Source organism: Lineus longissimus, chromosome 11 (assembly GCF_910592395.1).
Source record: "Lineus longissimus chromosome 11, tnLinLong1.2, whole genome shotgun sequence".
NCBI lineage: Eukaryota > Metazoa > Nemertea > Pilidiophora > Heteronemertea > Lineidae > Lineus > Lineus longissimus.
The window spans coordinates 13,253,673-13,264,782 of NC_088318.1; the positions used below are offsets into that span (position 1 = coordinate 13,253,673).

An 11,110-nucleotide genomic window follows, 5' to 3' on the forward strand; every position below is an offset into this window, starting at 1 on the left:
GTGGTTAATGGTTTGGTTAGGGTTAGCAACATAATCTTCAACATAGGAACTCGGCCACTCTATTCACTTTAACAAAAGGACCGGACTTCAATTGCAGGGGACCTGCATTTCTTTTACACCGCTATTCCATCACTGATGAATGACGGTGAGAGACGTTCTCAATTTTTTTTCGGAATATCCTGAATTCGGAAAGATGACAGAGAAAAATTTACCAGGGTAAGAAATTTGATTTAGAGTCTAAGTAATACACAGGATTTTTTTAATTGGCGCTGAAATTTATCGTCATGTTCACCCCTCCGCCTGATGAAAATGACGTAATCACACGTCTCGTCGTCTGACCCACGTGGGGAGGCATTTATGTTTCGAAACTTCTCTGTTTAATTCTCTGATTTCACCTCTATTTCGTGCATAAAGACAACTTTTGGATGGTAAGTTCATAGATTAGGTATCTTAGCTCATCCATATTCCGATGTTTTTGCGTTTCTTGCGTTACCGGGGCAATGATAAAGGAATGTTGTGCTGATGGCCAAAATTTTGATGGCGGCGTTCCGGCCGCACGTGCGCGGCGTTTTTTTATGACGGCGTTTTTTTCATAAAAAACATACGATTTTTAGTTGTGTGATACTCACCAAAGTGCCGGAGCCAGGTATTACTGTTCTATGTGTAATTCTGCATGTGGTAAACTGAATTACGTGGAGATTTTTACAATTTTTGATGGTGAAAATCATTTTGAAACTGACCAGTCCATTGCGATAACTCATTTCTGTATACAATGTTTCGGCGTCCATTTTTGGCGTGCACTGCGAGCCACGTGTGTGCTGTCTGCATGAACAACTACGACACTCCAAAACGGTATACATTGTAAATGCAAGACTTGAAAATATAATGCAACATTTTGAAATATATTGCAACCCTTGAAAAAACATGCCAATATTTCAAAAACTTATGTCAAGATTTTGAAATATGTATGAAATATGTAAAAAGCTGTGTTCTAACCCAAAGTTTTTCAGTAGGCCAATGTCTCCGCCTACGGGGTGTAGGTAGGCCAGAGAATAGACAACCTGCAAAAGTAAATTGCGGCCTGTTCACAGGCAAGGAATGTATAGCTTGGCATAAAAGTAAAAAATATACAAGCTTATTCAAGAAATTTACTTGGAAGTTGTCCATGTCTTCCAATTTTCATGATATTTTGAAAGCTTTTGGTGATGATTTGATTTAAAACATTACTCTTATGTCATGGTAAACTTACGCTGCCTGTGAAAAGGGTCTTTTCAAAATGGCCGAAATTTATTTCGCATATGGTCTATTCTGCCGGTAACTGAACCGTTCTACTCTCCCCCTGACCCCCTGACCCTAATTGCCTGTGCCTCCCCCAAAATGTTGACCCAGGAAGGGGGCTGTGCTATTAATTGGAGGAAGCAGGGGTCAAAAATGTTTTTTTCATGCAAACTTTGGCCAATGGTCAAACTGGCAGAGAAAGAACTGCTCTTGCCCCCCCCCACAAAAGTTAGCCACAGGCTTGGAGGGGGAGCTAGCCACAATGGCATATATGGCTGCTCTCTGACCTTTTATTGTAAAGCATTGTGACCAAAAGTTGTTCATTGTAAAATATTTTTTCTAAAATTATGAAATTAATGACTCCGGATCAGAGACAGAACAAGAGACAACCTGTGTAAATAAAATTTGGCCATTTTGAAGACTCTTTTCACGGGCAACGTATGCTTCCCATTGAATTAAAGTACAAATATATACAGGCTTATTCAAGCTGTCCATGTCTTCAAATGTTCATGATATTTTGAATGCTTTTGGTGATGATCAGATTTAAAAAATGACTTATGTCATGGTATTGTGGTAAACTTTTGCTGCCTGTGAAAACTCTTTTTCAATATGGCCGAAATTTATTTTCGCAAGTTGTCTACTATTCGTGGGACACTTGATCATCCTGCTGGAACATCCCGCTTTGTTCCATTGAACAGTTCATACCTTTGGACCAAAATTTTCTCAAAAAAACTTTCCCAGCATGGGGAGATGTTCCAAACATTTGCATACAACTTTTCTATATCAGAGAGAAAGTGTCCTCGACACCTTCACTAGAACTCTGTGACATCCACACAAGTGTTGAGGTGCTCAAAGTCCCTTGTGATTTTGTGACATTCACAATTTTTGCCTGCATAACAAGGATATTAGTCAAAAAGTGGACCATCCAAGGGGGGGGGGGGGTTACCTGTCCATGTGGCAACCACAAGGAGGTGTTCTGGTTTCTAATACCCACTGTGGACAGGTCAATGTCAAGACCACAAAGATACCACAGAGTTCAGGATATGTCCCTTGAAGACAGGCATATTTCACCACCACAAATATATCTCGTTTCGTGTTCAGATGGGTTCCTCCTACAGTCCTAGACAGGTTAGTGTCACTGTGATATAATATTAGGCTGAATATCACATAAGTTTCTGAACCTCTCTAATGTGTTTGTCCATTTGCACTTGGTGCACCATTTCTTCAGGGTTTAGTGGAATTTCCCTACCCTGGGTCATCGAGGTGTTTGTCAGATACAGGTCATTTCTATGGTTACGCACGAGCATCTTCACTTTAAAGATAATTGATGCAATTAGCTCCTAAATTGCTATTGGCTAAGGAAGTAGTACGTGTGATGCCTTCATTTAATCAACCAATCGTGGTAGACTTAAGTCACGTGGGCACGCCCCACCTCTTTTTCTAAATGTTGTTTTTCTTCACTTGAGAATAGCCTGTCAGGCCCAAAGGCGGCTGGAGTTTTCTCTTGTCATTGTAAATACTTTTGTAACTTTACAACCACCAAAAAATCTGGGTGTTCAGATTTCAGATGTTCCCTGAGGACAGGTTGCACAACCGCAAATACGTGTTCAGATTTCAGATGTCCCTTGAAGGCAAGTCAATGTCACAACCAGATAGAAATATCGGTGTTTAGGTTTAGAGATCAGGTCAGGTCAATGTCACTGTGAACCACCAATAGATCTCCACAAATAGGCCTAGGTGTTCAGATTTCAGATGTCCCTTTAAAACAGGTCAATGTCACAACTAGAAAAAGATCCCGGTGTTCAGATTTTTTATGTCTCTTGGAGGCAGATCCATAGTCGTAGTTCCACCTATCATAAAACCCCGTGTTTTTTCAAGACCCGTGTCTTCGCCGTGTGTCAAAAAACCCGCGGCGCACTTACACCTATCAGTTGTGTTAGATAATGGTTAATAGCCCCGGCGACAGGTGCGCTGTAGGTAGGGAGCTCTCCTGTGTTTCTTTCCCGTTGGAGGGGGCGCAATACCGAGGCAACTACACCGCGCCATCTGTCGCCGGATCTTAGAACTTGCAATTGCCGTGTCTATTCAGATTCCACCTATCAAAAAACCCGTGTTGAACATGGGTCTAAATTAGCCCCCGATTAGCCCCATCGATTAGCCCCATCTATTTAGACACGGCAATTCATAGGTGTAAGCGCAAAAGACACGGGGATTTGATAGGTGGAAGTACGACTAATGTCACAACTACTAATAAGTGTTCAGATTTCCTTTTAGGACAGGTCAATGACACAACCACAAATCGACATCTTGTGTTCAGATTTCAGATGTCCCTCCATGACAGATCAGTATCACAACCACAAGTAGTGTTTGTTGAAGAAGGGATCGATAGGAAGAGGTGAGTCAGCAAATTCTTAACAAAAAATTATCGCATGCTTCTCATATAGATAAGCTTTCGCCGTGAGCTACTTTGACGACTTATTCACCACTCTGCCACTGCACTGGTGTCCCATACATGTTTGCGAAACTTCAAATGCGGACAATTAGATTCCTTCAGCTATTGCATGCTGCAGAAACTTCTGGATGTTACCACTGCTTTGTGTGATACACCTCGATATATTTAAATAAAATGAAAATAATTTATTGTTTTATTGCAGACCAGCTAGAGATGTTTCACAAAAGTATAATGACAAGTACTGAGCTATGAATTCAGTTCACCTCACCACCATCCCCATTTCCAAGCAAGAACCAGCAAGATCTAGAGAATATCAGGGTAAAAATTTAACTGATTCAATATTGGATCCTTGCCTCCTTCCCACGGGTCTGCAAAGATAGACTTTGTACAGGGTAATGAAACATTTCCAAGTGGTACCTTGAAGACATCTACAGTTGTGTCCAAAGACGACGCCAGTTACATAGCATGAAGAAGTGTGCCCATAGAGTTGAGGGATAGATATGGAGAAGCTTCTGGATGTTGTACTTTGAAATCAGCGTTCACTCTGGATTAGGAGGGTTTATTCTCCAGAAAGTATTCCATCTTCCTTCAAGGGTATGCTAAATTTGTTAGTGCCCCACCGATTGGTTTATTGTCCTAGTGACTCCATCTTTAGCCATCTGGCTTCTGGATGTGATTGGTCAGATACATTTTAATATTCACCTTATAACTTTGAATTGTTTTATTGCAGATCGCATCATCAGAGATGTTTTTCCTTGTGTAGCGACAAATGCTGAGCTATGGATTCACTTCACCTCAACGCCATCCCCAATTTCTAGGAAGGATCAATTCATATTGTGAACTTATAGAGGTAAAATTTTAAGTGTCCATAATTCCTCGTTGAAATATTCCACAGTACTAAATTTCTGTGGGCTGTGAAAACGTACTCCCTACTTCAATGTTCATTCAATAATATGCCAAGGCTGTGAGTTCCAGCCTCGTTCCCATCATCTGTCTGCTGATGCCTAAACAATCTCGCCAAGGACGATATAAGTTTGAATTGTATTTTTTTTGGAAGGACAGATTCCAAGGTCATGCCTGACCAGACCATGAAATCTGTGTTTTGTCCAAAGAGACTTAAAGAACCAGGTGTCTTTCAGTTGCAAATGCAGAATGGAAGAGACTAGGAGAGGGTACTTTACTAGCAAGAGAGGATCACATCTGTAGCCAAACTAAGATGGTCAGTGGGGATGCAAGATTTTATTTGCATACTAATAGGACAGGTACACAGCCCTTTGCTGGGCTATTACCCTATGGGACCCAGAAAATGATATTGTCCTATTCCTTGTTATCACATACCGACTTATCGGCGGTGAATATCAGTCCTAAAGTCTCCTCCTTTCACCGCCGATAACTCCCGCCATGTAATCTGTCGGACGCCCCATCATAAACAGGTGGCCAATCAAATTGCTCGACACAAAGTAATTGAATGACAGCCTGAATTGATAGTGCCAACCTCCAGATCAGGTTACCCTTCTTCCATACAACATGCACTGTACATTTGGGTCAGGTCAGCATCCCTGGGTCATCTGGAACTGTTACTCTGATTGAACACCTGGTCTTCAAGTATGGTGGCTGTTAGTGTTGTCGCAACTTAGGACGTGTGGGAAAGGATGGGGAATGCAGGGAGACTACTGATAAAGTAACAGCCTTTCTGACGGCCGATATGGGGGGAGTTATCAGCGGTGAAGCATGGATATACGCACAACGACGGTGGATCGGCACGTGTTACCAACAAAATGGTTTACTTCTGCAGGATCAACATTGAAAACAAACCGGCAACAGAGCTAAAGACAGCGACTGGCCAGGATGGTGCTGGCAAGCTGCGACAACGTGCACTACTGTTGGGGGAGGAACTGGAGCCAAGCATATCCAGTATGGTATTGCATAGGTTTTCGTTGACAACTCAGAGAACTTTGTGAACCATTATGACATGAAAGTCTTCGCCCAAGTTTATGGAAAGACCATGCTCCTCATCCATTGTGGAAGATAAGGTCACAATGCATCTTCATTTTATGTTTATGGAAAGACCATGCTCCTCTCATCCATAGTGGAAGATAAGGTCACAATGCATCTTCATTTCTTTTGGTCTTTTGCCGACTGCAAAAATAAGTTTTTTTCTCCTTTCCCATACATGGTTTATGGGACCCGTAGTAGGGGCAGTCCTGGGGATGCTGCTCCCTCGATTCAAAAGATTTTCTTCATTCCAGGTTCTCGTAGCATAACCATATACTAGTAAGATGTTTCGGGAATCGCAACCTTGAGGGAATTTAGGTCTTTACCTGTCCCAGGTTCTAGTTGACAATAAACCATGCAAGAAGATCACAAACTAGAGGGAATTCATGTCGTCACAGTCTGGGTCTGTTTGCTGTCGAAAATGACAAAAAATAGTTTCTGAACAAAAAACAATGGCTGACACTTAATCTCATTGTGTTCTCATAATGTCACGAAATTCAGCCAAGATTTATATAATGAGAACTGTACTCCTTTTCCAGGCCGTGCTGAAGACCATGATTGGGTCCATGTATAGTTGACCAGAAGGACGCGTAATGAAGTTACGGAGCAGGAGCCGCATGATTGGGGCAAGTGATGGCGTGGTAACCATGGACAGCGCCAAAGGGAGACGTAAGAATGACAGAGTGAGGACAGGAGATACATCTACCACCAATCTGACAGCAGACTTACGCAAGGGAACGACTGTCTTGGGAGCACCGTTTGCAGACTTGATGCAAATGACCTGAGCAAAAGAATGAAGCTGGCAATGCTGGCTTGAGACTGGTGTTCCACTTAATATCTGTATACTCTTTCATGTCAATTGTAAATTAGTGTTGCTTGATTGATAGATAGACTTGGCTCTTTTTTTTGGAGCAGTACAGTTGCAAGATAAATCCTGTTTGTAATTTTATAAATCAGTTGCTCATTAAGGGCTTACGAAGGTTTTGATGCCTTGCTGGCTTATCTGCATACCAGTAAATATGTGCAGATTCATTTCTTGCTTTGAAGCAATATCGTTGCTACACTCCTAAAGCAGTGGCAATGTTCAGGTCTGTTCTGCCTTGCGGGCAAATCTGCATACCTGTAATTATGTGCAGACTTGGCTCTTTTTTTTGGAGCAGTACAGTTGCAAGATAAATCCTGTTTGTAATTTTATAAATCAGTTGCTCATTAAGGGCTTACGAAGGTTTTGATGCTTTGCTGGCTTATCTGCATACCAGTAAATATGTGCAGATTCATTTCTTGCTTTGAAGCAATATCGTTGCTACACTCCTAAAGCAGTGGCAATGTTCAGGTCTGTTCTGCCTCGCGGGCAAATCTGCATACCTGTAATTATGTGCAGACTTGGCTCTTTAAGAGATTGTAGGACTGGGTCTATTGAATGTAACAAAAATAATCGATGCCTATTTACAAATGAAATGAAGAGTCTGCATTTTGATGCAACTCCATATAACTGTCAGGTGATTTCGCTCTGAACTGGTGACACTCTGATCGGTCTGAAATAATCATTATCCCGCCCCTCTGGGAAAAATTTGCAGCCAGATTGCACCATTTCCTGTTACTGTCTGAGAGATGTCAATGTCAGGGGTGCATGACGGTGGTTAAACCTATTGCGAATGGGCAGCACAATTGGGTGTAGGATATGCATAAACCATTGCACACTCCTGAATCTGCGGTGGGTTGGTACCCCACGTTACGTAAGGAGTAGGTTTGTGGGTAAGACTTGGTCCACGTGAATGGGTCGTGCCTTAAAAATGATGAGAAGTTGCGAATTGACGCCCTGTGAAGTGTCCTTCGACCAGCTAGTGCTAATCTGGTCACTGTCTCCAGGTCACCATGCCTCGGTCAATGAGCGGGCGAAGCACCCAATGGCTCCGTCAGGAGTACATCGTCAACTTCAGCCCGTAGACAAACCGGTACGCGCACAAATATCTTAGCTGAGAGTGGGGGACATCAGTAAAGTGCTTCTCATCGGGGTAATACAGTACCACTGTATACAATGACCCCATTTTTTGTTGGATTCATTTCCACTGAGGAGTGTTCGATAATGAGAGTTTCGGGCCAGTCTGATTGTCACCAGTCCAGAGGGAAAATACCTGATAGTTATGTGGTTTTCCCTCAAACTGTATACTATTTCATGTCAATTGTAAATTAGTGTTGCTCGGTAGTGTTCAGGGTCTTTTTGTCGAACAGGCACATCTGCATACCAGTAATTATGTGCAGACTTAAGTTTTGCTTTGAAGCAATATCACTGCTACACTTGTGAAGCAGTGGCAGTGTTCAGGTCTTGCCTGCCTCGATGACATATCTGCATACCAGTAATTATGTGCAGACTTGGCTCCTTTTTTTGGAGCAGTACAGTTGCAAGATAAATCCTGTTTGTAATTTTATAAATCAGTTGCTCATTAAGGGCTTACGAAGGTTTTGATGCCTTCCTGGCTTATCTGCATACCAGTAAATATGTGCAGATTCATTTCTTGCTTTGAAGCAATATCGTTGCTACACTCCTAACGCAGTGGCAATGTTCAGGTCTGTTCTGCCTTGCGGGCAAATCTGCATACCTGTAATTATGTGCAGACTTGGCTCTTAAGAGATTGTAGGACTGGGTCCATTGAATGTAACAAAAATAATCGATGCCTATTTACAAATGAAATGAAGAGTCTGCATTTTGATGCAACTCCATATAACTGTCAGGTGATTTCGCTCTGAACTGGTGACACTCTGATCGGTCTGAAATAATCATTATCCCGCCCCTCTGGGAAAATTTTGCAGCCAGATTGCACCATTTCCTGTTACTGTCTGAGAGATGGCAATGTCAGGGGTGCATGACGGTGGTTAAACCTATTGCGAATGGGCAGCACAATTGGGTGTAGGATATGCATAAACCATTGCACACTCCTGAATCTGCGGTGGGTTGGTACCCCACGTTACGTAAGGAGTAGGTTTGTGGGTAAGACTTGGTCCACGTGAATGGGTCGTGCCTTAAAAATGATGAGAAGTTGCGAATTGACGCCCTGTGAAGTGTCCTTCGACCAGCTAGTGCTAATCCGGTCACTGTCTCCAGGTCACCATGCCTCGGTCAATGAGTGGGCGAAGCACCCAATGGCTCCGTCAGGAGTACATCGTCAACTTCAGCCCGTAGACAAACCGGTACGCGCACAAATATCTTAGCTGAGAGTGGGGGACATCAGTAAAGTGCTTCTCATCGGGGTAATACAGTACCACTGTATACAATGACCCCATTTTTTGTTGGATTCATTTCCACTGAGGAGTGTTCGATAATGAGAGTTTCGGGCCAGTCTGATTGTCACCAGTCCAGAGGGAAAATACCTGATAGTTATGTGGCTTTCCCTCAAACTGTATACTCTTTCATGTCAATTGTAAATTAGTGTTGCTCGGTAGTGTTCAGGCACATCTGCATACCAGTCATTATGTGCAGACTTAAGTTTTGCTTTGAAGCAATATCACTGCTGCACTTGTGAAGCAGTGGCAGTGTTCAGGTCTTGCCTGCCTCGATGACATATCTGCATACCAGTAATTATGTGCAGACTTGGCTCTTTTTTTTGGAGCAGTACAGTTGCAAGATAAATCCTGTTTGTAATTTTATAAATCAGTTGCTCATTAAGGGCTTACGAAGGTTTTGATGCCTTCCTGGCTTATCTGCATACCAGTAAATATGTGCAGGTTCATTTCTTGCTTTGAAGCAATATCGTTGCTACACTCCTAACGCAGTGGCAATGTTCAGGTCTGTTCTGCCTTGCGGGCAAATCTGCATACCTGTAATTATGTGCAGACTTGGCTCTTTAAGAGATTGTAGGACTGGATCCATTGAATGTAACAAAAATAATCGATGCCTATTTACAAATGAAATGATGAGTCTGCATTTTGATGCAACTCCATATAACTGTCAGGTGATTTCGCTCTGAACTGGTGACACTCTGATCGGTCTGAAATAATCATTATCCCGCCCCTCTGGGAAAAATTTGCAGCCAGATTGCACCATTTCCTGTTACTGTCTGAGAGATGGCAATGTCAGGGGTGCATGACGGTGGTTAAACCTATTGCGAATGGGCAGCACAATTGGGTGTAGGATATGCATAAACCATTGCACACTCCTGAATCTGCGGTGGGTTGGTACCCCACGTTACGTAAGGAGTAGGTTTGTGGGTAAGACTTGGTCCACGTGAATGGGTCGTGCCTTAAAAATGATGAGAAGTTGCGAATTGACGCCCTGTGAAGTGTCCTTCGACCAGCTAGTGCTAATCCGGTCACTGTCTCCAGGTCACCATGCCTCGGTCAATGAGCGGGCGAAGCACCCAATGGCTCCGTCAGGAGTACATCGTCAACTTCAGCCCGTAGACAAACCGGTACGCGCACAAATATCTTAGCTGAGAGTGGGGGACATCAGTAAAGTGCTTCTCATCGGGGTAATACAGTACCACTGTATACAATGACCCCTTTTTTGTTGGATTCATTTCCGCTGAGGAGTGGTCGATAATGAGAATTTCGGGCCAGTCTGATTTTCACCAGTCCAGAGGGAAAATACCTGATAGTTATGTGGCTTTCCCTCAAACTGTTTACTCTTTCGTGTCATTTATAAATTCGTGTTGCTTGTTTTATCTTGCATCTGATGGGTGGAAAGAACAGTCTGGTGGAGTCCTGATGCTCCCTGATGTTGGTCTTTTACTGGAGATCATAATCACTCTGGTCAATTCTGTGATTCCCCTCTACCACGAGCAGGCCCATTTAGGCCTACAACCTGTCATTGTTGTAAATTTCAATTAAGAATAAAATTGTTAACTATGCAGGTGTCATTTAGTTTGTTTTAGTGTTTATGGCGTTACATTGTTAGATTAGAGCTGTAGGAGAAGCTGTGTCACAACATGTAATGGACAGTAATGAATCTGATTTGGACACGGTATATGCAACAGGGACAATGTCACAACCAGTGATTATGGTCTAGCTGTCTTGACTGTCCAAGGATGTCACAACCTGTAATGGACACTAATTAATCTGATTTGGACACCGTATATGTCACAACCAGTTGCTGTCTGACAGTCCAAGGAGAAATTTATTCTTGACCCCCCAGAATGCACATACTAAATAAGTAGCCCTCTGGTCAGATGCCCCATTAACACTCCAGATGCAATGCAAACAGGTTGATAGGGACAATGTCACAACCTCTGGTTAGCCATTGCTCAAGCTGGTGTTGAGTAGGTTGTGAAATCGTCCGTTGGAGGGAAGTGAAGCCCTCAGTCCCCTATAATACAGTAGAAGAGCTGGTAAATCCATTTGCTTGGAGTGCTTTATAATTATTAGCTTCAGATGACCCATTTACACTCCAGA

At 42.8% G+C, this 11,110-nt stretch overlaps 1 long non-coding RNA gene across 2 annotated transcripts; it reads left to right on the forward strand.

Annotated features, from left to right (window-relative positions):
* Window positions 1-343: 343 nt before the first annotated feature.
* LOC135496324 (uncharacterized) lies at window positions 344-6,839 on the forward strand. 2 transcript variants are annotated; one of them, XR_010448640.1, is made up of 6 exons: window positions 344-428; window positions 3,596-3,673; window positions 3,933-4,048; window positions 4,461-4,580; window positions 5,526-5,644; window positions 6,265-6,839. It is a non-coding gene; the product is annotated as an uncharacterized LOC135496324 (long non-coding RNA). The 2 variants fall into 2 exon arrangements; XR_010448641.1 differs by lacking the exon at window positions 4,461-4,580.
* Window positions 6,840-11,110: the final 4,271 nt, after the last annotated feature.